The sequence below is a fragment of the Tiliqua scincoides genome, chromosome 1, assembly GCF_035046505.1.
Source record: "Tiliqua scincoides isolate rTilSci1 chromosome 1, rTilSci1.hap2, whole genome shotgun sequence".
NCBI lineage: Eukaryota > Metazoa > Chordata > Lepidosauria > Squamata > Scincidae > Tiliqua > Tiliqua scincoides.
This window is the reverse complement of record NC_089821.1, coordinates 170,778,150-170,800,926: the sequence shown is the minus strand read 5'-3', so window position 1 is coordinate 170,800,926 and position 22,777 is coordinate 170,778,150. Positions and strand designations below refer to the sequence as shown.

Genomic DNA, 22,777 nt, shown 5'->3' with positions numbered 1-22,777 from the left:
ATTTCCCCTTATCCTCCATAAGCCTCTCACTCTGGGGAGGTTTGAAAAAGAGGGAATAGGATCTGCCATGCACAATTGCTGCTGGATTCAACCCCTCCAGTCACCTCCCCACCCCGGTTTCTCTCCCCTCCCTGCCCAGTTTCCTTTCCTCCCTGTCCCATCTGTCCACGGCCTCTGTTGAGCTTAGAATGAGCCTTAGAGGTGAAAAACGTCACTTCCAGTTTTTTCGTAAAACCAGAAAAGATGGCTTCCCCAGGCCTTCTAATGTCTTATAAGGCATTAAAAATGTCCACGGACGTCCATCTATACCCTCTGCTGGATTCAGAGCACCCTCTGGAGAGCTCCCCTCACCTCCGAAGGGTGGGGGTAGGCATCCACCCATATCCACGGATTCAGGTATCTGTGGAGGGTTCCAAAATGGAACTCCAATGGATATGGGAGCGCTCTTGTATTAGCAAATGAAGCAAGAACTATACTTTTTCAGTGGAAACTACACTTTCTACGAACTATTGCCCCCAGACATTTAAGGAAATGCTTAAGGAAATTCCCAAAGAGGGCACAGATGATTAAGCATTTCATAACAAGTTTATGACCTATATTCTTAACCCAGAGTACGTTCCCAGAAAGCCAATGACAAAGCCAATAGAGTTGCTAAGGAAAGCTAAATGAGACTCCTCTTCAAGGTTAGCTAACTAAGGAAGCAAACATTTGTCTAAGAGACTATATCTGCAAACTCCATCAATAAGACATCATTCATAATGTCAGAAAATCTCAATCTGCATATTCAGAATGGAATTGTAGATTTGACCTTAACAATTAGAATATTTTCTGGAATGCCCCCAAGAAAGAAGGGCGTTTATCCTTGCGAGATGTAATGTCATTCCATCTGAGCAGTTATTTGGCAGTTACAGGGGCATCCCAGTTGCAGACAGAGTTTGTCCATGCAGGCAGGGGAATACAGAAACACTCCCCCACATATTATTACACTGTCCAATATAGCAGGATCTTCGCTTAAGTTACTTATCGCCAATCTTGGCTGCTCTCTTGGGTCAGAGTGACCAGAATAAAATTGCCTACATACTCAGTGGGGCAAATGAAGAGATTTCTGGGGTGGTAGCAAATTATATAAATAGGATAATCAAGAGACATGTCTTTATCATAGTCACAAATGGTTGAGCCTATGTAGTAAGATCTGGTTGGTTAAGGCTGGAGGTGAACTGTCTGACTCATGCATCCCTCCATCCTATCTTTTGTTTCACACTGTTAGTATTTGAAATATGCCAATAAAGGTTTCTTGAAACTTGAATTAGAATATTACAAGAAAATTCAAGATCAGGCAAATTACTAATTATACTTTAAGGATGTTCTGACATCCATTTTTTTTCTTTAGTTTAATTGAAAAACAGCTTTAGGAGATCTGCAGACCCTGACACAGTGATCCATGCCACAGTGACATCATGGTTAATCGTAATGCGCTGTACGTGGGGCTGCCTTGAAGATAGTTCGGAAATTAGTGCAGAATGCAGTGGCCTATGTAGTCACTGGAGGTAGGTAGTATGACTATGTCTGGCTGCCCATTCATTTCTGGGCCCAATTCAAGGTTTATTGATTAAAGCTCAGGGACAGGATGTTTGAGGGATCGACTACTTCTGTACAATCTGGCTCATCTTCTCAGGTCACAGGAGAAGACCCTTTTACATGTGCCATCACCCAGGAAGGTGAGGGAAGTGGCGGCAAGAAATAGGGCCTTCTCAGTAGTGGCCCCAACTTTTTGGAATTCCCTCCCTCTTGAGTTACGAACTGCCAGGGATGGGAAAACTCAGCACAGCTTGACTTGATTTCAGTCTAGACAAGAGGTCTCCAAATCCTGGCCCGGGGGCCAGGTGCGGCCCACAGTGAGCCTCTATCCGGCCAGCGGCCAGCCTCTTGTCCCCTGAAAGCCTCTGGCCCACTCAACCAAACACGAACAGAACTGTGCTCTGGTTGCTTTTGGAGTATGTTCTGAGGGCCGGAGAGGTTGAATGAATGAGCCCATTCATTCAATTATTCACTCACCTAAGTTCCATCTCTAATTTATTTATTTAAATTTTATATTTAAATTTTTTTCTGGCCCTCAACACTTCACCAGATATTTGATGCGGCCCTCTGGCCAAAAAGTTTGGAGACCCCTGGTCTAGAGTCACTGCCTCATGTAACTCAACTCGAAAAAGAATCATAACAGGGGCACTTTCCGAGTCTCCACTTCAGTGGCTCTAAAGGACTCATGTCAAGTCACACACACTCCTTTAAAAGTGTGCCTTGGAGAAAAACGGGGCTGTTGCCAAGGGGGGTTTGTGTGTCAGAGTTCTCTTTACTCACTCCCCTGATGTCCCCGTCCATCTGTAAACAGGGTAGAAAGGGTGGGAGGGACTGCAAGAGACCAGAGACAGAAGCGGCAAGAGGGAGAGGGTCACACGCAGCACCTGAAGAGGCTTACCAGGACAACCTGATCCTTGGCAGCTCTATTCAGAAGTACTCCCACTTCAGCCAGTCATTCAATGAGGCTCTCTCCTTCCTACCACCATGCGGTGCAAAGCATGATCACTATGAACTCCCTCCCCCCCACCTGCGCCCCCTCCCTGGGCATCTGAAGCCAATCGTAAGGCAAGAACCCCGTTGGCTCCTCCTCCTGCCCTCCCTCAGCCAATGAAAATATGAGAATGCCCATCCTTTTCCAATGATCATCCATTCCTTCTTTCCTATCAGAGATGGGAAAACAGTAAGCACACCCAGATACAGGCAGACTTCCAACAGATTCCACGTAAACATTTTCTTCTAACTAAAGCAATATTATTGTTCTGAATGTTATTTTAAAGGAATTTAGGCAATTTTTTATGCAGTAATTGCCAATTGAACTAAGCTGCCACTAATAATTTAAAAACTTCTCAGTTAAGAAAAAAAACCCAAATTTGCCAACATATTTGTTAGCACATTTGCAAACTTTCAGCACAATCCTATCTTGCGCTGGAACAGCCATTGCAGCCCCTATGGATCTCCTTGGACTTGGAGGAAAGGTGGCACAAGTCAGAGGATTTCTGGCACTGCTCAGAAATGGGGGCTGGGTTCTGGCATAACAGCTGGATCCCAGCCCCGCCTCCCGCTCTCTGCCTGCCCTCCCCCACCCTGGAACTCCTCCCTTCTCCCCACCCACCCTAGGGTCTTGCATCGGCCAAGCTCGGCCAGCGCAAGGCTCACCCCACAAGCCACCACGGAGGCTGAATGCAGCCTCCATGTTCCAGCGCAGCTCCGTGCACTGGTGCGGCTTGTCCCAAGGAGGTGCAAATGTGCTTTACTCACAGTTAGGATTGTGCCCTTTGTGTTGTATGCACAACCATCAGGCAGTACTGATGATGGAAAGTACTGATGATGTCAACTTAACAGCTGAGGGTAGGGGTAGAAGTGGTGAAGAAGGGAATTTGAGGTAGAGGTAAGATTTAGACCTATAGCTAGATATGTATTTGAAGGAGATTCTTCGTTAAAGGAAGAATTCTTGATATCAAACAGCAAGAGCTGTTTAGTGCCGCCAGAACCACATGTTCTCCACTCCATCTCCATATTCCAGTCAGTTTTGGGAAACCGGCCTTCTTCTTTTACCACCTGGTGCGCCCACAGTCCCAGAGAGCTTTCACACTGGCAAGGTGTAATGCTCTTCCATCTGCCTTGTTAACTGGCAGGTTCAGCGGTATCCCCTAATCAGAGAGGAAATGCAAGTGTGGTAGAGATTGCGTTGAGTCTTTAATGCATACCTTTTTTTACTGCCCGCTGCATGATGCGTCACGCAAGAAATATCTAGGCCCATTGTTAGCTAGGATGCAGGGCTGGGAGGATTCAATCATGCTTCAGTCTCTCCTTTCCACACCTGACTCTGAGACTCTGGATAATGTCGCTTCCTTTTTATCTGGGGTAATAACCAGGCAGAGCCCTGGGACTCTGGGTAGCGACTGATGTTTATGCTTATGTTGTGTTGTCTTTGTATATTTCTGTTTTGTTTTGTTCTTTCTCTGTATTTTATGCCAATAAAGGTCTTACTGAACTGAACTGAACTGAAAGGCAGTAACACACACTTCAGAGTCAACTTAACAGTTGAGGGTAGGGGTAGAAGTGGTGAAGAAGGGAATTTGAGGTAGAGGTAAGATTTAGACCTATAGCTAGATATGTATTCGAAGGAGAACAGAAATATGAGCTTGGGGACTGAACAAATGTTATGGAGGCAATTGAGAACTGCAGATTCAACCCAAGGACTCAAGTTAAGGCAAGAATACCAAACCTGAGGCATTTGGTGGGCCGCTGTGAGATACAGGAAGCTGGACCAGATGGGCCTGTGGCCTGATCCACCAGGGCTGTTCTTATGTTCTTAACTCACAGAATTAGGTTAAAAGTACATATCTGACTTTGCGGTTGCAAAGAATGTCTTAAAATGTAGGCAACTGATACAGTATCAGATACCAGAGAGTTTTCAAGCAGGGAATCTAGAGGTTGAAGGTCTGTGTTATTCTAAGTTGCAACTTTTGCAGCTTCACTGGCCCCACTGAGTCATAACTAATACCATATAGCAGCTATGCTATCCAACTAAACTCTAAAGGTATAGATAAGTAAAGCTAGAGTTTAACTATTCATCACATAGCATAGAATAACTCGGTTCCTGTTTATGTATCTGCCCATTAATCTTCCTCTGAGGAGACTAGAGTAAGACTGTAGTTTCACAAGTAGTCTGTACTGCTGGTTGATTAGTGAAAATTACTTGATTAAGGGTAATGAATGCACAAGAATCTGAAATTGGTAATTTCCCATATCTAAGGCCAATACACGACCACTACACAACTCCGCCCTTCTACAATAGGTATTTATTGCCTGAAGTTCTAAGCACGCATAAGTCCCACTGAAAGGTTTTCTTCTAATTACCTTATAAAATATAGTTCATATTAGGCATGAAAACAAAAGATTTTCAAGCAGTCAGTTGTTTCCATTGTCCATGGGTCCCCCAGAACAATGCAGACATGGCCGTGGGAAATTAAACATAAGGCCAGGATTTACTATTCAGAGAATAGTGAAATGGCAATGCTGGGGTGGTGACTTTTGTGGCTAAACCGCTTTGTGAACTTTTAGTTGAAAAGCGGTATATAAATACTGTTAATAATGTTAATAATATTCGCAAAATATACCTGAGAGGTCAAATACACTCTCAGGCGATGGATGAAAGCCTCTAAAATAATAGCAATCATATTAATAATACTATTCATATAAATTTTTAGTATAAGTACTTTAACATTCACAACATGGTGTCTTGCTATTTAGTAACTTGAAATGTTTATAGGTGCTATTCTAATATGTACGCTAGGGCGCAATCCTATCCCGTGTTGGAACAGGCAAGCCAAGAGGCTTCCTCTGTATCCAGTGCAGGATTGTGGCCATAAGCGGCTCAGCCAGAGGCAAGGAAAAACATTTCCCTCTACCTCTGGGTAAGGGTCGCTGGTGCCTATAGGTCTCCTCACACCACGTCTTGAGTTGGCATAAGTCTGAGGAGAGCGGAGCATCTTGGAGCCACTCCATTCTTTCCGGGAACAGAGGCTGGGATACGGCATAACTGCCAGATCCCAGACCTGCCTCCCGCTCCCTGCCTGCCTGCCTGCCCCCAGAGCTGCTCACCACCCGCCCTCCCTCTGCCCAGGAACGTCTCCCTCCCGCCTACCTTTCTTTGTTGCGTTGGTCCAGGTGTCAGCCCAGGCAGGAGGAAGCTGGCATGGTGCTTCTTTGAGTGCCAGCCTGGCTTCCTCCTGAGGAGGCGCAAACGTGCCTTACAGCATGTTTACGACTCTCCTGGGCCAGCGCAAGGGACTTGCGTCGGCCCATGGGTACCTTCGGATTGTGCCCTTACACAGTCACATTCCTCACTTTACTGAATAGTTGTACACACTGCTACTAATTAATAATGATACTCTATTTTAAGAACTTAGTGCAGCGATTTTCAGCCTTTTTCATCTCATGGCAAACTGACAAGGCACTAAAATTGTGAAGCCACACCATCAAGTTTTTGACAATTGCCAAGGCACACCATGCTGCTAGTCGGGGGTTCACATCCCCCATTGGCCCTACTAATAAATGACCTTCCCCCAAATTCCTGTGGCATACCTGTGAACCACTCACGGCACACCACTGTGCCACAGCACAGTGGTTGAAAATGGTTCACTTAGTGTGTACTTATTGTCTTTGAGAAATGTTGAGAGGTTTAGATGAACTGGTGCACCCAAAGTTTAATCCAAAGCTGGTTTCAATTTTTTGTGATTGTTGCTCTGTGAGGTAGAGGACAGCTCCTTAACTATTGGGAGGAATGAAGGGGTGCATGGTCAGAGAGGGGTGGGAGAAAGCAGAGTCTCCTCAGAGTGTTTCACAGGGTTCCTCAGGCATGCACATTCTCATTTGGCACAAAAAACAACGCCCCACAGACTAAGAGCCCAATCCTGATCTTAGCGCGCTGGCCTATTGCCAGCGCACACTGTTGCAGACGTGCCATAAGGCATGTTTGTGAGCTCTAATGCCGGGTGAGTGCTTGTGCTACCCAATTTCTGTGTTTCTGTGTTGATCACAGGGAACCGAAAACTGTGAATCAACAAAGGGAAGTGTGATTTAACAAAATCTTTAGAACCATGGTCCAAAAATACAAAGACTTGGGTGAAATTTTCTCAGATGGTCATAAAGCAAAACCAAAGAACAATAAAAACAAAGTAACCTTGGCTGGAAGGGAGAAACAGAGCACTGACAGCATCAGTCAGATTTAAAAAAAGAAAATAGGAAACACACACACAAATCTTCTGTTCTGAAGAATTCACCCGACTCCAAATATGTACAGGAAAGTCACTTCCTGTTCACAGCTCCGCGCACACTAACAGTGCATTTTATAGTGTACCTCCAAAGCCATCCCATGGTATAATGTGCATCTTTAGCTCCTTCTGTCCCATGTAAGCAGAGCAGAACTATTAAGAGGTAAATTGCTATTAGTCTAGTAAAGTACTATCATAATAGATTCTTCAAGTTTGTGCTGTCATGTGATGGCAACAGTGGAGGAAAAGCTTGGAGAAAAGCTTATATTTTGTGTTACTTCAACCATTTTCTACCTAATCAGAAAATTGGTCCATCTAGCTTAGTATGGTTTATTCAAGCTGTCCAGGTGCGATTTTCAAACTACAGTGTATTGCTTCAATAAACTCTTCCTTCTGGCTGCAGTGGGCTTGGAAGATATACATCCATTCCATGGGAAAGTTCAAAAGGGGGGCAAGGGGAGAAGCCCACTGACTCCGATAAGGTGACTAGAATAAGACTATGGTAATTACAGGTAAATACAAAATAAATGAAAGTAGCTGAAATGTTCACTGCATGGTGCATTATTTCTTAATTATATTCATATCCCATCTCTCTTGCATGGTGAAACTCAAAGCCGTGTACATAGAGTTCCTAGGTAGTCTCTCATCCAGGCACTGACCTAACTTAGACCTGCTTAATTTCAGTAAAGTGACTGCATCATGTGCCCTCAAACCATATTTTGGTTGCGCATCATTCATTAGTCACAACATCAAAAGTCAATAATTTCTAAAACTTGGGAACAACATGCACATCCTTGAGGAAATCCTATGTCCTTACAATAGGTGTCTCACGTAGGCAAACCTGCTGACCTCATGTTCTAGTTAACCTAACAGTGTCACATTTCAGTATGATAATGGGTGACCGGAAACCGCTGGTAAGAGACGAAGGAAGGAGGAGTCAGCTGGCAAGAAATGGATAAACATCCTGAGAACCAGCCTGACGCATGTATTGCAGCTGCCTGTGGAAGCTTGGAAAGTGCAAGAGCTGTACATCCAGGATGACAATTGCACCATGAAGGGAAACATCTGGGGAAATGGAGGATTCTGTGAGTTTCCCTCATGGAATAACACTTGTAAAAAATGGGGTTTATGGTCAGCCTTCCTATGTAAACCGCCTTGAATGTACGAGTCTTTGATAAAGGTGGTATATAAATATTATAATAAATAATCCCTAAGCTAAAGCCTGAAATGTTGACTGCAACTCTGAAAGCACAGTGGAGCTTCTGATTCATTTTTTTACCAGCCACACCCTGCACCATCGCAAATCAAGTGGCACAATGGGCACAATGCCAGAAACCCCACACACATACTGTATTTACTTTATCAGCCTCTGAGTTGTGGCTGTAATCTTTATTAAGATGGGCCCCCTAGCCAATATCAAGAAACATAATATCCACCAAGTGCCCCAACCCACCAATCCAGCCAATCTATTAAATACTGAACAGAACTTTGTAATGCAGATTTTACAACTAAAAGAGCTGAAACGAGCAGGAAAACATCCCTAGTATTGGGATGGGAAACAAAGTCTTTGGCCATGACAAGCTCCCCATCTTATCACTACCGTCGTATGCATAAGAAGAATGGAACACTGGGCTGTGCATGCTCTGTTTAGACTCCTGGTCAGAAACTAGTTTTAGTGGCAGGCCAGTTTGACTAGGGTTACAGATCAGTGGTTCCCAAACTGTGAGACCACTGGTGGCTCATGACTGGAACAGATGCTCTGGTCCAGGCTGCCCTAACCATGCACCAAAGCTGGGCTACTGATAAGTCCACTGACTTCAATCACCTCCATTTACTCCTTTTGCTGCTGGGTTGGCAACTAAAAGGGCTGGTTGCAGTACTCAGCAGACTGGATATGCCCTAATACTGTATAATCAGTTCCCTAACTTACAGCACAATCATATGCATTTTTACTTAGAGATGAACCCCACTGTGTTCAGTTAAGCATTACTCCCAAGTAAGTGTAAAGGCATTGCAGCCTTAAACTGTACATTTGTAATAGCATTCAGTTTTGGTCTTTAAATGCACTATTGCTACTTAAATTACAAACACAATGCAGAGATATTAAAGTTCCACAACCAAAGAGAAAAATGTTTTTGGTCACAATGGGAAAGATATACATGAAGGCAAAATAAAAAGAGAACAAAGAATGCCTTCCTATATTACTTTAAAAAGTATCAATAGAAGCATTGGGCTATGAGACATTCCTGTGGATGGGAACTCCATATTTATGGTATAGGTGGCATTAGAACTGCAGCCACAACTCCCACATATTTTAACAGGTATTGGATTAGGTTCTGTTCTTGCTAACCAATGTCACATTGTAATGCTCTCAGCCAGTCTGGATTTCACAAACTTTTTGCCAAACCACCACCCTGGCATCTTAAGAGATTCAGATCTCCAGATGACTCATCTCTTCTGCAAAGATAAGCGAACTGTCAATTATAACATACACCTGCCCATTGTTCAAGAATCCCTTTGACCTGCAATTCTATGTTGCTGCTATCTTTCTCATGTATATATCTTGCTCAAGGTTTCTGTTTGCAAGACACTCAAGCAACCAATTCTTTTAGCTTGCCTCCCTCCAGGCCTTCTGTAGTCCTGGAGCCTGACAAAATCCTGTCCTGTACAATTAAAATTAACATTTGAAATGAACACCCTACTAAACATCAGCGCCTGATTTACTGGGGAAAGATTTTAAAGGACCTTTAAAATCCACAAGCCCTCCCAACCCCTACCCAATTTTAGCTAGCTCACAGTCCCTCTATAGCCATCTAAAAACAATAACTACAGGGACAACACAGAAGGTAAAGGAGAGCCTGCAGGTTCCCAGTAATTCGAACACTCTTTGAAAAAAGGAAAAAAAATATATGCATACAGTATATGCACTTACAGTTGCATATACAGAATATGCAACTCTGTGAAGTGGCTAACATTAGTAGGGCCTTTGGGGGATGGGGGCCACTACCAGAAGCATGGTGCGCCTTGTCAATTGTCAAAAACCGATGGTGTGCCTTGATGATTTTTATACCTTGCCTGTGTGCCATGAGACAAAAAAGGTTGAAAGTCACTGCCCTAGAGGCTGCTGCCCAATTTATAAATACCAAGGGACATGGCTATAATGGTGACTGGGCAGCAGTGCTCCCCTCCCCCAGTAGCAGTTTGTCTAGCCTTTGATGCACATAGCCTAATCTGCCCTGTCAGTTTTGTGTACCACCAAAAATTGGGTCACCACCCATTGTCAGGTCCTGACCTACAGGGAACCACTGAGTAGACAATTCTGAGTTCTGTGGATCAGTGGGCCAACTCAGCAGAAGACAGCTTTCTATATTCAACCTGCCCTGTATGTGCACAGTGGTTACAGAACTGGCAAGTGTACAACACCTCCTCACCTCATACCTGGTTGGCTTTTAAGAAAACTACAACATAGACCTCAAATGCCCTTTCATTAGCAACTTGCCAAACTTAATGAGAAGCTGCCACAAAGAATTCCCCTGCCTAAATAAATATCCTTATAAAAAAATACAAATAGAAAAAGAAATCCTTTTCCACTGGGAAAAGGATACTGAATGGGTATAAACATTTGTGCTTAAAATGAGAAACACTTTTTTGACCATAGCTCACAAAAGTGCCAGAAGTTGCATTAGGAAGATTAGGAACATGAAACTGGATTTGTAAGAAAAAATGTTTGAAAAATAGCCATGGCAGGTGTTGCATGCCTGTTTTAGAAATTCTGTAAGTTATTGAATTTTAACCTCTGCTGAGTATAAGTGTATGATAGCATGTAATCTCTGCAGCTGATAACAAGAGGCAGTTCTGAGAGTATGGAATATTAGCAGTGAACCCAAAAGGGAACTCTTGTGGACTCTGAAGGCATCCAAAACCACATTGCAACACTTGAAGATACTGTAACCAATTTGGAAAAAAGGGATGAATAATAATGGTCACCTCCTTGGAGAAAAGTTTCTCTCTGCCAAAAATCAACAACACTCATAACATTCTAACAGCATATTTCTACCTATGATCACAGGATGGTTTGACTGTGAATCTAGTAAGCTGTTTGGACTGAAGAATTAGGTGTCCTGGGGCAGTGATTAACTACAAGCCTGATGCCCACATTTGACTGTGTAACAGTTTATAAAATGCAGGAGAAAAAGTGATTTTTGCTTATTGGATGAATTTCTGCTTTCATCTTACAATTGCCATTAAAAAGAAACTGGGGCAACATTTTAAAAAGATATACCTGGGAATTAAATACAAAAAATACAAAAGACAATGACTAAACAGTGGTGCCAAGTTTCTGGTAATTGCAGAGATATTGAACCAAACACTGATCAACATACTAATAAAAATGTGGTGCTTTGACTATACCTGGAAATATACATAATGGTAAACTAAGTGGAATAAATGTCTTGAAGTGTGCTCACTCTTTAACGTATAGGTAAAATCAGCTGATTAGACACATTTGCAACAAAATGAATCTCAAAGATTCATGAATGAAAGCAAGTGAATCTCAAATATTCAAACAGACCTGCTCATTTATTTTCATATATGCTAACAGCTATTCTAAGTGATGCTACTGGTATACATTATACTGAGGGGTGTTTCTATGTCTCTATGGTTTTGATAGATGCTTGGGGCTAGTTCTTTTAAATGAATCACAGAACGTGCAAGTACATCATTTTCAAACAATTTGGTTGTGCTGCATATTATGAATTCTGAATTGCAACTTTTTGCCCAATTCTATCCCCCACCATGTTACAGCATTTAGCTACACCAACAGAGGCTACACTGCATACTAAAGATGGGGAGGAGGTGATCAAACAGCCTACAGGGGTGCCAATTGCCTATAGGTCCACTTGGACTGATGCCAGTCATCTTGCTGTCGTAAGTCCAAGAAGAGAAAAGCGGTGGGGAGGATTCAAAGGGAGGGAATAGAATCAATACACAAGTTGCTGCTGCTGCTGGGATCTGCCTCCTCCTCCACCCCCCTGCCTATGAATGCTTCCACAGCCAAGTTACCGAGCTAACAGAAACTTCTGGAGCCACTGCTCTGTGCACCATGCCACAGACTGTTTGTAGCAGCAGCACATGACAATGATCTGGTTTTCACAGTGCCAGAATGTATGTTCTGGCAGTGCAGGGCACCCATAAGATTTGCCCTGAATCAATCACAGATGCCTCTCCCGTGCATTCGCACACTTAAATAGAATTTTATAAACAACCAGACAGCATTCTGTTTCAAAATTGGGCTGGTGAGAATGGGTGGATTAATCCTGTGTGTGGTAATGAATGCACAAAGTCTGAAGACATCCTCAGCCCTGAGCTTGTGGAAAGGGATCAGTGATTGGGAGTTCTGCATACAGAGCAGCATACACAGGAAGGAAATAGAGGATAGTGTAAGGGACTAGAAAATTTGCACTGATCCTCAGGATAATTTACTTGCATTCTTATAAAAACATTTATGCTCAAGTTATGACATTTCTAACTATTCATTTTTCCAGCTAACCTCATTTAATAAAATATAATTGAATGTCATGTCATCATGTCTAGAAAGTCATGCCTAGAAGTAGGATACAGAACTGGTTGGCATTCTTTGACAATAATAGTCCCATCATGGTAAATGTGCACAGAACTGCACTGCTGGTTACTTTACGTATAACTTATATCCATTTCATATGATCAATGACATTGCAAATGTTAATTGCTCAACTGTAAAAGGCATTACTGTTGTCATATCTGCTTACTCTCACATACTTGCATGAAATAACTGAGGCTGCAATCTTATGCATGCTTACCTAGAAGTTAAGTTCCACTGAACACACTGGAACTTATTTCTGAGTAAACATGCATAGGATTGTGTTATTAGTCTGTATATTCGGAAGCAGAATAAATTGGCATAAATAAATAAATTGGCATCAATAACTACACACATTCCAAGCTAGAAATACAGGGGATTTATTATCTTACAAAGACATTAATAGTTCTGATTACAGTTTTATTACTGTACATATAAACTTCTTAGGGGCAGAGAATAGGAAACCTGTCCTCCTCCTTGTTTTATGCAAATGCCATGCACATTGATGGTGCTGTAATCATCATCAACATCATAAGAGCCGCCTTGAGTGTCCTTATTGGATAGAAAGGTGGGATATAAATCTTTTAAATAAATAAATAAATAGATAAAGAAATAAAATAAATAATAAGCCATTCTAACAAAGAACTCTGGCGTTCCAGGGGAAAATGAAGTAAATTTGCTCTAAGCAACCTACACTGAGACAGAATGTTAAGGCAGAAGGGGATATGATTAACATTCTTATTCTGAAAAATCTTTTAATTTTGTTATTTTAGATCAGGGGTCTTCAAACCCTGGCCCGGGGGCCAGATGCAGTCCGCAGCAAGCCTCTATCTGGCCCGCGGCCAGCTTCTGATCTCCTGAGAGTCTCTGGCCCAGTTGACCAAACACAACCAGAGTTGTGCTTGTGAAGTGAGGGAATGGGAGTCCATTTAAGTGTGTGCTTTATTTCTTGGACTGTGTTGATGCCCCCCCCCATCAAGCACTCAGCTCAACTGGATCCACACTTTCCTTGAAGTAAGCCCCACTGACTCTGTGGGACTTACTGCTTAGTAGACATGCTCTCCACCTGTATTCAAACGTCCCGCAATTTCTCCAATGCAGCGCCACCCCTGACCCCAAGGCACACTCAAGCAGCACAACCAGACCCATACTTTCTCTCTCCCTGCTCCATGCCTGCCCCCGCCCCCTCCAAGCCAAACTCAACCAGGACTAACAGGCCCAGGACTCCTGGCCTCAGCTGCAGGGAGTGTTGCGGAGGGGTGGGGCTTCTGCAGAGCTCTCCTGTGAGGGTTGGGCAGGGCAGCCTTTCCCTTGCTGATGCTGCATGAGGGCCTGACTGGGGGTCCCCGGGGGCCACAAATGGCCCTTGGGCCAGGGTTTGGGCAGCCCTGCCACAGTGTCAGAGAGATGATGTGGCCCTCCAGCCAAAATGTTTGCCTACCCCTGAACTAGAGCATCAACTGCCAGGGAATGCCATAAATTCTTCTGTATATTCTGTATATTGTTTTATGCTGCATTTTATGTATCATGTCTTGTAAGCCACCTTGAGCTTTTGGAAAAGTGGGAAATAAATAAATAAATACACACACACACACACACACACACACACACACACACACACACACACACACACACACACTCTGCATTGGGAGCCAATCTAAGCTGAAAAGTGGGGTATCAAGTTATAGGACAATAAATAACACAGGCCAACACACATTTTGCTTCCTTGAACGTTACACCAATTCCTGGGTATATTTGGGGTGCTGATTCCAAAAATGGCATCCGTTTTGACCTATCATGTCTAGTTTTCGAGATATAGTATAGCCTCTTTAGTGAATGGTTCAAGCAGCTTCCTCATGAGGAAGCCTACACCATGGCCAGAAAAAGCCAGAGTTTAAGATACATAGATTTAAGAACATAAGAACAGCGCCACTGGATCAGGCCATAGGCCCATCTAGTCCAGCTTCCTGTATCTCACAGCGGCCCACCAAATGCCTCAGGGAGCACACCAGATCACAAGAGACCTCATCCTGGTGCCCTCCCTTGCATCTGGCATTCTGACATAGCCCATTTCTAAAATCAGGAGGTTGCACATACACATCATGGCTTGTACCCCGTAATGGATTTTTCCTCCAGAAACTTGTCCAATCCCCTTCTAAAGGCATGCAGGCCAGATGCCATCACCACATCCTGTGGCAAGGAGTTCCACAGACCAACCACACGCTGAATAAATAAATATTTTCTTTTGTCTGTTCTAACTCTCCCAACACTCAATTTTAGTGGATGTCCCCTGGTTCTGGTGTTACGTGAGAGGGAAAACAGCATCTCTCTATCCACTCTGTCCATCCCCTGCATGATTTTGTATGTCTCAATCATGTCCCCCCTCAAGCGTCTCTTTTCTAGGCTGAAGAGGCTCAAACGCCGTAGCCTTTCCTCATAAGGAAGGTGCCCCAGCCCAGTAATCATCTTACTCGCTCTCTTTTGCACCTTTTCCATTTCCACTATGTCTTTTTTGAGATGTGGTGACCAGAACTGGACGCTACACTCCAGGTGTGCCCTTACCACAGACTTGTACAACGGTATTATAATATTAGCCGTGTTGTTCTCAATACCTTTTCTAATGATCCCAAGCATAGAATTGGCCTTCTTCACTGCCGGCGCACATTGGGTCGACACTTTCATCGACCTGTCCACCACCACCCCAAGATCTCTCTCCTGATCTGTCACAGACAGCTCAGAGCTGTCACAGCTCAGCTCAGAATTCAGATTCTTTCTGAATTGCATCAGCAATCAGGCTTAGCCTTAATTGCTTTTCTGATAAGAGCAGAATGTTAGTGTTTATGGACTTTTCTGCCTGTTTTGTTCATCCTTCAAATGATCAAAATGAACTGCAGATAATAAAACAAGCTAGCTAATTATTCCTACTTAAATTACTAAAACATTTCAGCTGCCCTTTAATCAACACTGTTCACCAGGATAGGGGTGAATTCTACATGACTATTTGCCAGTTGTTACCTAATTTCCAAAAGACATACTAGAAGCCAAGGTGAAAGTGCTGCTTTTTTGTTTTGTGCAAGTAGTTGACTATGAGATGACAGGGCAATTTTAAATAAACCATCAAACAGGACCTGCTTTTCCTTTTATAGAGCAGAAATCCAGGTGTGTGCCATATCTTTAGAAAGATCTGTGGTATTTATGGAACAATTATTGTGAGCAAACAGCTGTGAATTAATCACATGGAAAGATATCATTAGCAAAATCCAGTGTGTGAGAAAATGCACCAAAAAACTGGAATGTTGTCAGCAACTACCAATTTTGCCTATTAGTCAGGAACAACTTTCCATTCTTAAAGCTATCCTCTCCTCAAAAATTAAATAGAGAATTCTGAGCTGAGAGGTTTCCAATTTGTATCATGTGAGAGAGTTAAATAGTGCTTAGATATTTATATAACCTTTCAGTAGCATATTCTCTTTAATTTTGTGGTGAAGCTGCAAATTAGACTTTATGACCATAATATCAAAGTAGAAGAATTGCATTTGAGCAAATGTACAAATTGATGGATTCACATATTTCCTTGTGTGAAGTCCAACCCCGGGACAGGGCTCGGGGGCCGAGCCTCTGAGGCAGCAGTACTAGAGACGCAAGCCCGAAGAGGGCGGCAATAAAGACGAGGAGCTGCGAAAAGTGGTTTGCACACCCAGTTTAATCGGGTCAATGTCTTTACATTCATTGGGACCTGTTATAGCACAGAATCCCACTTGTACAAGTCCTTAATAAAGTCTTTATCAAACTCAAAGCAGAGTCTTTGTTCCTTTCACAAATCTCTATGAGGGAATTAGCATGAACTATGCCTGTACCGCAGGGGTCTGGTCCTTACCCTGTTGAGGTTGAGGGTGCTCAGCTGTTGATCCAGTGCAGACAGGCTACTGCTCCCTTGGTTAGCTCCCGTTGCCAAGGTTGTGGTCTGGTCCCCAAAAGCAAGGTTGCTGGCAACGGGGGGTGACCCCTTGCAATTCCACTCCTCAGGGGGGTCAGTTGGGATGCCCTCTTGGTGTACCAGATGGTAGTTGCCCTGCCTATCCCTGTATTGGCACTGTACCCTGCAGAGGTGGGTTTTCCCAGCCTCCTGAGTGGGGGGGCTGGCCCGAGGTGCTCCCTGCCAAGCAGCTTCCCCCAATGGCCACCAGGGGGCAGGCTGCTGTGGCTCTAGTCCCCTCTCTCTCCCCTCCCTTGTTCAGGAGCCTTGGGAGGCACCACCTTCCGCTTCAGCGGTCAGGCTCCTTATGAGCCCTGCTGCATTAACACCTGGCTCCTCCATTTCCGGGGTTCAGTCGGGCACGAGATCACGCAAGATCATGGGCCATCTGGCTATCCAGCCACCTGAGCCTGCCGCACTGTGTGGGAGTGGCGTGGCCAGGCGGCTGCTTCCGCAGCCAGCTCCCCTCCTTCTGGGTGGCCATGCCGCCCCTGCCCACAGTGCAGGGGCTGGCTAGGCTTGCCGGCTCCTGCTTCCCCACCATGTGAGTTGCCCTGCTGGTCGCCCCGCAATTCCCTTGGGCAGCCACGCCTCCTCTGTCTGCGGCTCGGGGGTCGGCTGGGCTTGCGAGCTCCTGCTCCTCTGACCCCCGGGTTGCCCTACTGGCAACCCCACGACTCCACCAGCCCAGGGGTGCAGGGCTTCCCTGCTGCCTGCCACCTCCTCCTAGGTCCTTCTCATCACGGGGTAAGTCCCTGGGCAACACCTTGAACGAAAACATTTGATTTCTCTTTTAAACAATCTTCCTAGAAACAGAATTCTAAATACAAGATAATGCTTACTTTTAGCCAGTAAAACTAACAGAGTATTGTAACACATAACCAATTTATTTCAAACCAGTTGATTGTGTACTACAGTCCATCAGATTCATGATACAGCAGATGCACTTCTGACCGTTTCATCTTCCCCATGCTCGTACCTCTATGCTCAAAACTGAGCATGGAGGAGGCTGCTGGGAGATCAGATATGGTTAAGCACAATATTTTATTCAAGGATGCAAAAAACCAGAGAATGTCCAATGTGAACCCTATGGGGGAAGGTAGAAAGAGTTCTTACTGTTATGCATGCAAGTTTAATATATAAGTTATGCAGGATCGAAATCCTGCATAACCGATTGGTCCTCCAGTTTAGCCTGCCAATCAGGTGGACTGAGACTGATTCAATAGCACCAATCGTGGGGAGTCAGGGTGGAGCTAAGGGGTATAAAGCAAGGGGTGTTTGCCTTGTGTTTTCATTGCTAGGTTCTGTTCTGAAGATGAAATAAACATGCTGGGTTATTATCTTTCGGTCTTCATTTATTCGCATGGACCCACTATTTAACACTTACTGCAAATCCTGTAAAGAAAATTAGAAGCGTTTGCAAGGTGGAATATGGGGAGCATGTTTGGGCAAATAAAAATAACTGGATAACTTTGGAGGAAGCAGGAACTCTATGTTAGATGTCTGAAGGTGGTTAGTTTGTTGTTTCTTTAACACATTTTTATTCCAATTTTCTGTCTAACAAGAATTCAAAGTGCAGAAAATGATATAAAACTAGACCTGCTTCAACACCATGAATGAACATCCAGAAAGAAACACTTGACAGAAATTAATGCCTTTATAATTTATGAAACTCGTATCAAAACAGGAATGATAAATGTTGGAAGTGTCCAAAGCTGATTCTATTCATGTGTGACAGAAAAGTAATAAGATTATGCAAGGAAATTATTGGAATGGTTGGAAAAATGTCAGGTAACTAATCTACCAAGTAATCTATTCTGGGGTTCGGAGGCTAGCTTATCTGAAAAATTTAGTGTCTCAGTTTTATTATCAGTCTGGAACTAACAGCTGCAGAGATTTTAACTGCCAAAGTCTGCCATGACTAATTCACCAATGTTGTAGGAGTGGTTTTCTAAAACTCAACGTTGAGCAATGATGGCCAAGCTGACTGAATTGTGACACGGTAGACAATGTTCTAAAGACCTTAAAAAATACAGGTGGGGCTTCCGTATCCGCAGATTCTGTATCTATGAATCTGGCTCTGTACCCGCGGATTCTTTATCCCCTGGACCCATGTTGAGCCAAGCTTGGCCCAACCAGAACCTCCAGAGGGCTTCAGAATGGCTGTTTCAGTCAAAAAAAACCTGCAGCTTCTGGTTTCCAGAGGTTTTTTGCCCACATAAAGCATTCGAGTCCCTAGTCTTTCCCAGAATATCTTATACAGCAAAAAAAAAAAAAAAAATCACTTCTAGTTTCCCCCAGAAATCAGAAGATACGGGTTTTATGGCCGAAACAGCCATTCTGAAGCCTGTAGGCAGACATGTGTGGCTTCTAAGGGCTTCAGAAAGCCCTCTGGAGGCGACCAGAGCTGTGATTGACCTCTGATTGACCTGCTGGCGGAGGATTTAAAGGGGCTGAAACCAGATTTCATTATCTATGGTTTCAGTATCCATGGGGGGGGGGGGGTCCAAGAACAGACCCCCACAGATACCAAGGCCCCACCTCTAATTGGTCTCCATTTGTTATACGATTCATTGTATTAATGCAGGCACACATTTCTTATAAGCTTTTTTTCATCATTATAAGTAGGTTGTCATTTATTGTTATATCTATTTCACTTAAATAATTCTAATAAAGCAGAAATACATGATCATGATACAGCACTGAGCAGATTGTGGCCACTTACTTTATGCTCACTGAGACATGAAAAGATCTCAGGGAACCCAACACACATACACACCCCTACTCTGATTGAATTCACAGTCTCCAGCAGCTGCATTTCAGTTTAAAAAAAAATTAAACTATTGGTAATCACAGGTCTCCTACATTACGTGTAGTTTGGTCCTTACATTGAAACCAAAGCTCAGTGCTTGTGTATTCATTACAATGTTTGGATGGCACCACATCAGAAGAGTGGTAACCTCTAGAAAACTACATTTTGCTTCTTGAAAACTAATACCACAGTTTGTCATGTGTACACCTATTGTTAACAGAGATCAACAGTGAAAGGATGCAAAAAGTTTTAACCTACTAGTCACTGATGCACATTGGACAAAAATGCAAGAAATCATCTTGCTGACTCTGAAGGACATGAGCAATTATTCCAACATCAGTTCTCAGTTAAACAAGCAATGGAAGAGAAAACAGGCATTAGATGTGAGGGGCTGGGGCAAAATTTCAACTTGCTTTAAAAGAGAGAGAGAGAGACAGAGCAACCTTCAATCCAAATGCTCCATCTGAAGTGAATCAACCTATCACTCCTATCCCAGAATCCAAATTGACACGGCAGACAAGCAATACTACAGTAGGCTATTTACATTCCATGTAAGTGGAGGAGATAGGGTAAAATAGTATTAAATAGTTAAATCCCTAACTTTAACTCTCAAGTAAAAAAAATGCTGGAGAGCTATGCCGTGGGTGTCATGCAGCCCCACTTGTAGCCTTCACAGAGTTAAACAGGGTTTATACAAAAGCAAGTGTGCATAAGACTACAGTCTAATACTCTGCACACCCAGTGGAATCTCAGAACCATGCAGACAGTATTGCATAGGTGTCTGTCTGCAATGTGCATTTTAAATACACCTGTCTACTACATGGATTTAGAGGTTTGTGCAACTTTCAAGCTGAACTCTGGAAAAACCAAAACAAGTCACAGAAATGAGAGCACTGCTGTTACAGTTTACATAGGTACATTATGGTGAGGCCAGCCTGAACACTGATTGGATATTGTCCATGACAAATGCCACACTTCCATACTTCTCCCCAATATACATGTACACACACACACAAGTTTTGGAACTGTTTTAAAGGTTTGTTCATTAACTTTTAAAAATGCGTGAAAGTATAAACATAAGTCTAGTCTAAAATAGGTGCACGTCACCTTTGAAAATTAAAAAGTGCAATGTTTCCTTTGAAATTATATTGAGTAGACATAGGCCCACACAGAGTTTATGCACTTTTGTTCACTGAGATGGATCTTTGGGGAAGTAACTGAAATTAGGAATTAGCCATTAAGAAAATGGAGCAAATGGGCCTTTATTCAATTAGTTAGACTTTTTCCTCCTGCTTTACTATGTTATAGTGCAGGGGTGCCCAAAACCTGGCCCTGGCCACTTGTGGCCCTCGAGGACTCCCAATGCGGCCCTCAGGAAGCCGCCAGTCCCCAGTGAGCTTCTGGCCCTCCAAAGATTTGTTGGAGCCCGCACTGGCCCGACGCAACTGCTTTCAGCGTGAGGATGACTGTTTGACCTCTTGCGTGAGCTGTGGGATGAGAGCTCCCTCCACTGCTTGCTGTTTCACGTCTGTGATGCAACAGTGGCAATGAAGGAAAGGCTGGCCTTGCTTTGTGCCAGGCCTTTTATAGCCCTTGAGCTATTGCAAGACCTTCACTTATTCATATAAGTTTATCTTTAATATATTCATGTAAACTTATGTAAATTTATTCAAATTTTAAATGTAAATTAATTCTTTTTTTCACCAGCCCCCAACACAGTGTCAGAAAGATGATGTGGCCCTACTGCCAAAAATTTTGGACACCCCTGTTGTAGTGAATCGCTTTCCCACCTAAGGAATAGCTCAGAGCTATATTATAGTAGCAATACTCCCAATATGCCACAGAAATAATCATCTGTACACATCTGAATTTCACAAAAGAGCATTTAGCGTAAGCTCCCAGCTCAGGCACACAGTAAGCTTTAAGGACAGCAAAGGAGGAGAATCAAGAAATCTCTAAATAATAGGAAGTGGCTGTGAATTGTACTGGTACCTTTAGTAAATAAAACAGAACAGTCTCACCTCTACAACAGACATGGGGAGACAGGATTGAAACTCTAGGCCCAGTCAAGAAGCACACATAGCCAAGGGGCAAGAGGATCAAGGTACTTTGCACCTCCACCAGCCACCATAAATTCTTCCTTGATTTTGGGAGCATCAGATACAGTAATTACACTCAACCAGTGCCAAGTTCCTAGAACATCTCACAGCCAACTCAAGGTTCATGCTGACTCATATCTTCTTATTCTATCATAAACATTTTGCTGCCTGGCAACTTCATCTCTTTTATTGGAAGCACTTATTATGTCCACTGTAATTTACTGTATTTTAGCATCATGCATGGAAAGCTGTGTTATTAAAAAAAGTTACTAATCATTCTTTCCTCCGCCAGACCCAATTCGACATTATCTTCTAATAATGCAACAGACTTTGCTAGCAATTTAACTATGGTTTTAAAAAATGTGAGAAAGGATTTTTTGCTATAATTTTTAAAAAGACAAAACAGCTTTTGTAAAATAAACATTCATCTCATTAAAGTACCATCCTAATCCTTAGAGGTGGCACCTATTCTGTTAGACCAATAAACCATTCACAGAAATGTTCAAGAAAAACAGAGCAAAAAAAAAAAAATCAGAGCAGATGACATTTTATTTATCATTTTTATACATCGTACATTTTATTGTGGAACTTTGTAAGCTGCCTAGGGCTGGATATAAATTCTTTAAAGATAAATAACTACAGTACTGTATAGGGGCAAGAGGAAAGCATAGGCAATCTGTCATGTAGTGTTAATTTAACCATGGTTGCAAAATGCATCTCTGTTAAGAAAGCAGAAGCTGAAAACAACATACAGTATATTATGGTAATTTCATCTAAGACTGGTGGGAGGGGGCCTGATGAGCTACAACTCTGTTGATTTTTTTAAGGTTTTCTTTGTTTCACTTGCATTGTGGCCAAGTTAAATTATTGTTCTTTTTTCTCCTTATTTTTGTTTGCCTGGACTCTAAGAAAAGGCCAGAAAAGACTGAGTTTATCTGTAATGCAATACGAGAACAACAGAGCAGTCCTGGTGTTAAAAGACATTCAAGATGGCATCTGTTTTGCTAGCTAGACCAATAAAGGATTCTGCCACTCTAAGGATTAGGATGGGCTTTAATGTTACTCTATTTTTACATAGGCTGTTTTGTCTTTTAAATTTATATCAGAACTTAGTAAAAGCACTTAGAAGACAACTGAGAAGGAGCAAAGTTCTTGAGTCTCACTAAGTTCTCAAGACACAGATAGACAGACACTTCCCCTCAAGGGCAGGGAAAATAAAGAGCAACTCCCAGGTTAGAGCTCTAGAATGTCACAAAGCTTGTTCTGTGCAGGCACAAAACACATATGTGGAATTGCACTGTGACAAAGAAGAAGAAGAAGATTGAGTTCGTTTATCATACAGAATGAGAGGGGAGTGAATTCAGATAAGTTCAGGCAGGTTCCTCCTTAGTTTCTATAGCAACTTTCCTGGGAAAT

The 22,777-nt window shown here is 43.0% G+C and overlaps 1 protein-coding gene across 1 annotated transcript in view; it reads right to left on the bottom strand.

Moving 5' to 3' along the window:
• The window catches only part of FAM83B (family with sequence similarity 83 member B), a 52,543-nt gene that overhangs the window by 12,083 nt on the left and 17,683 nt on the right, over nucleotides 1-22,777 (bottom strand). The gene's annotated exons all lie outside the window — the stretch shown is intronic.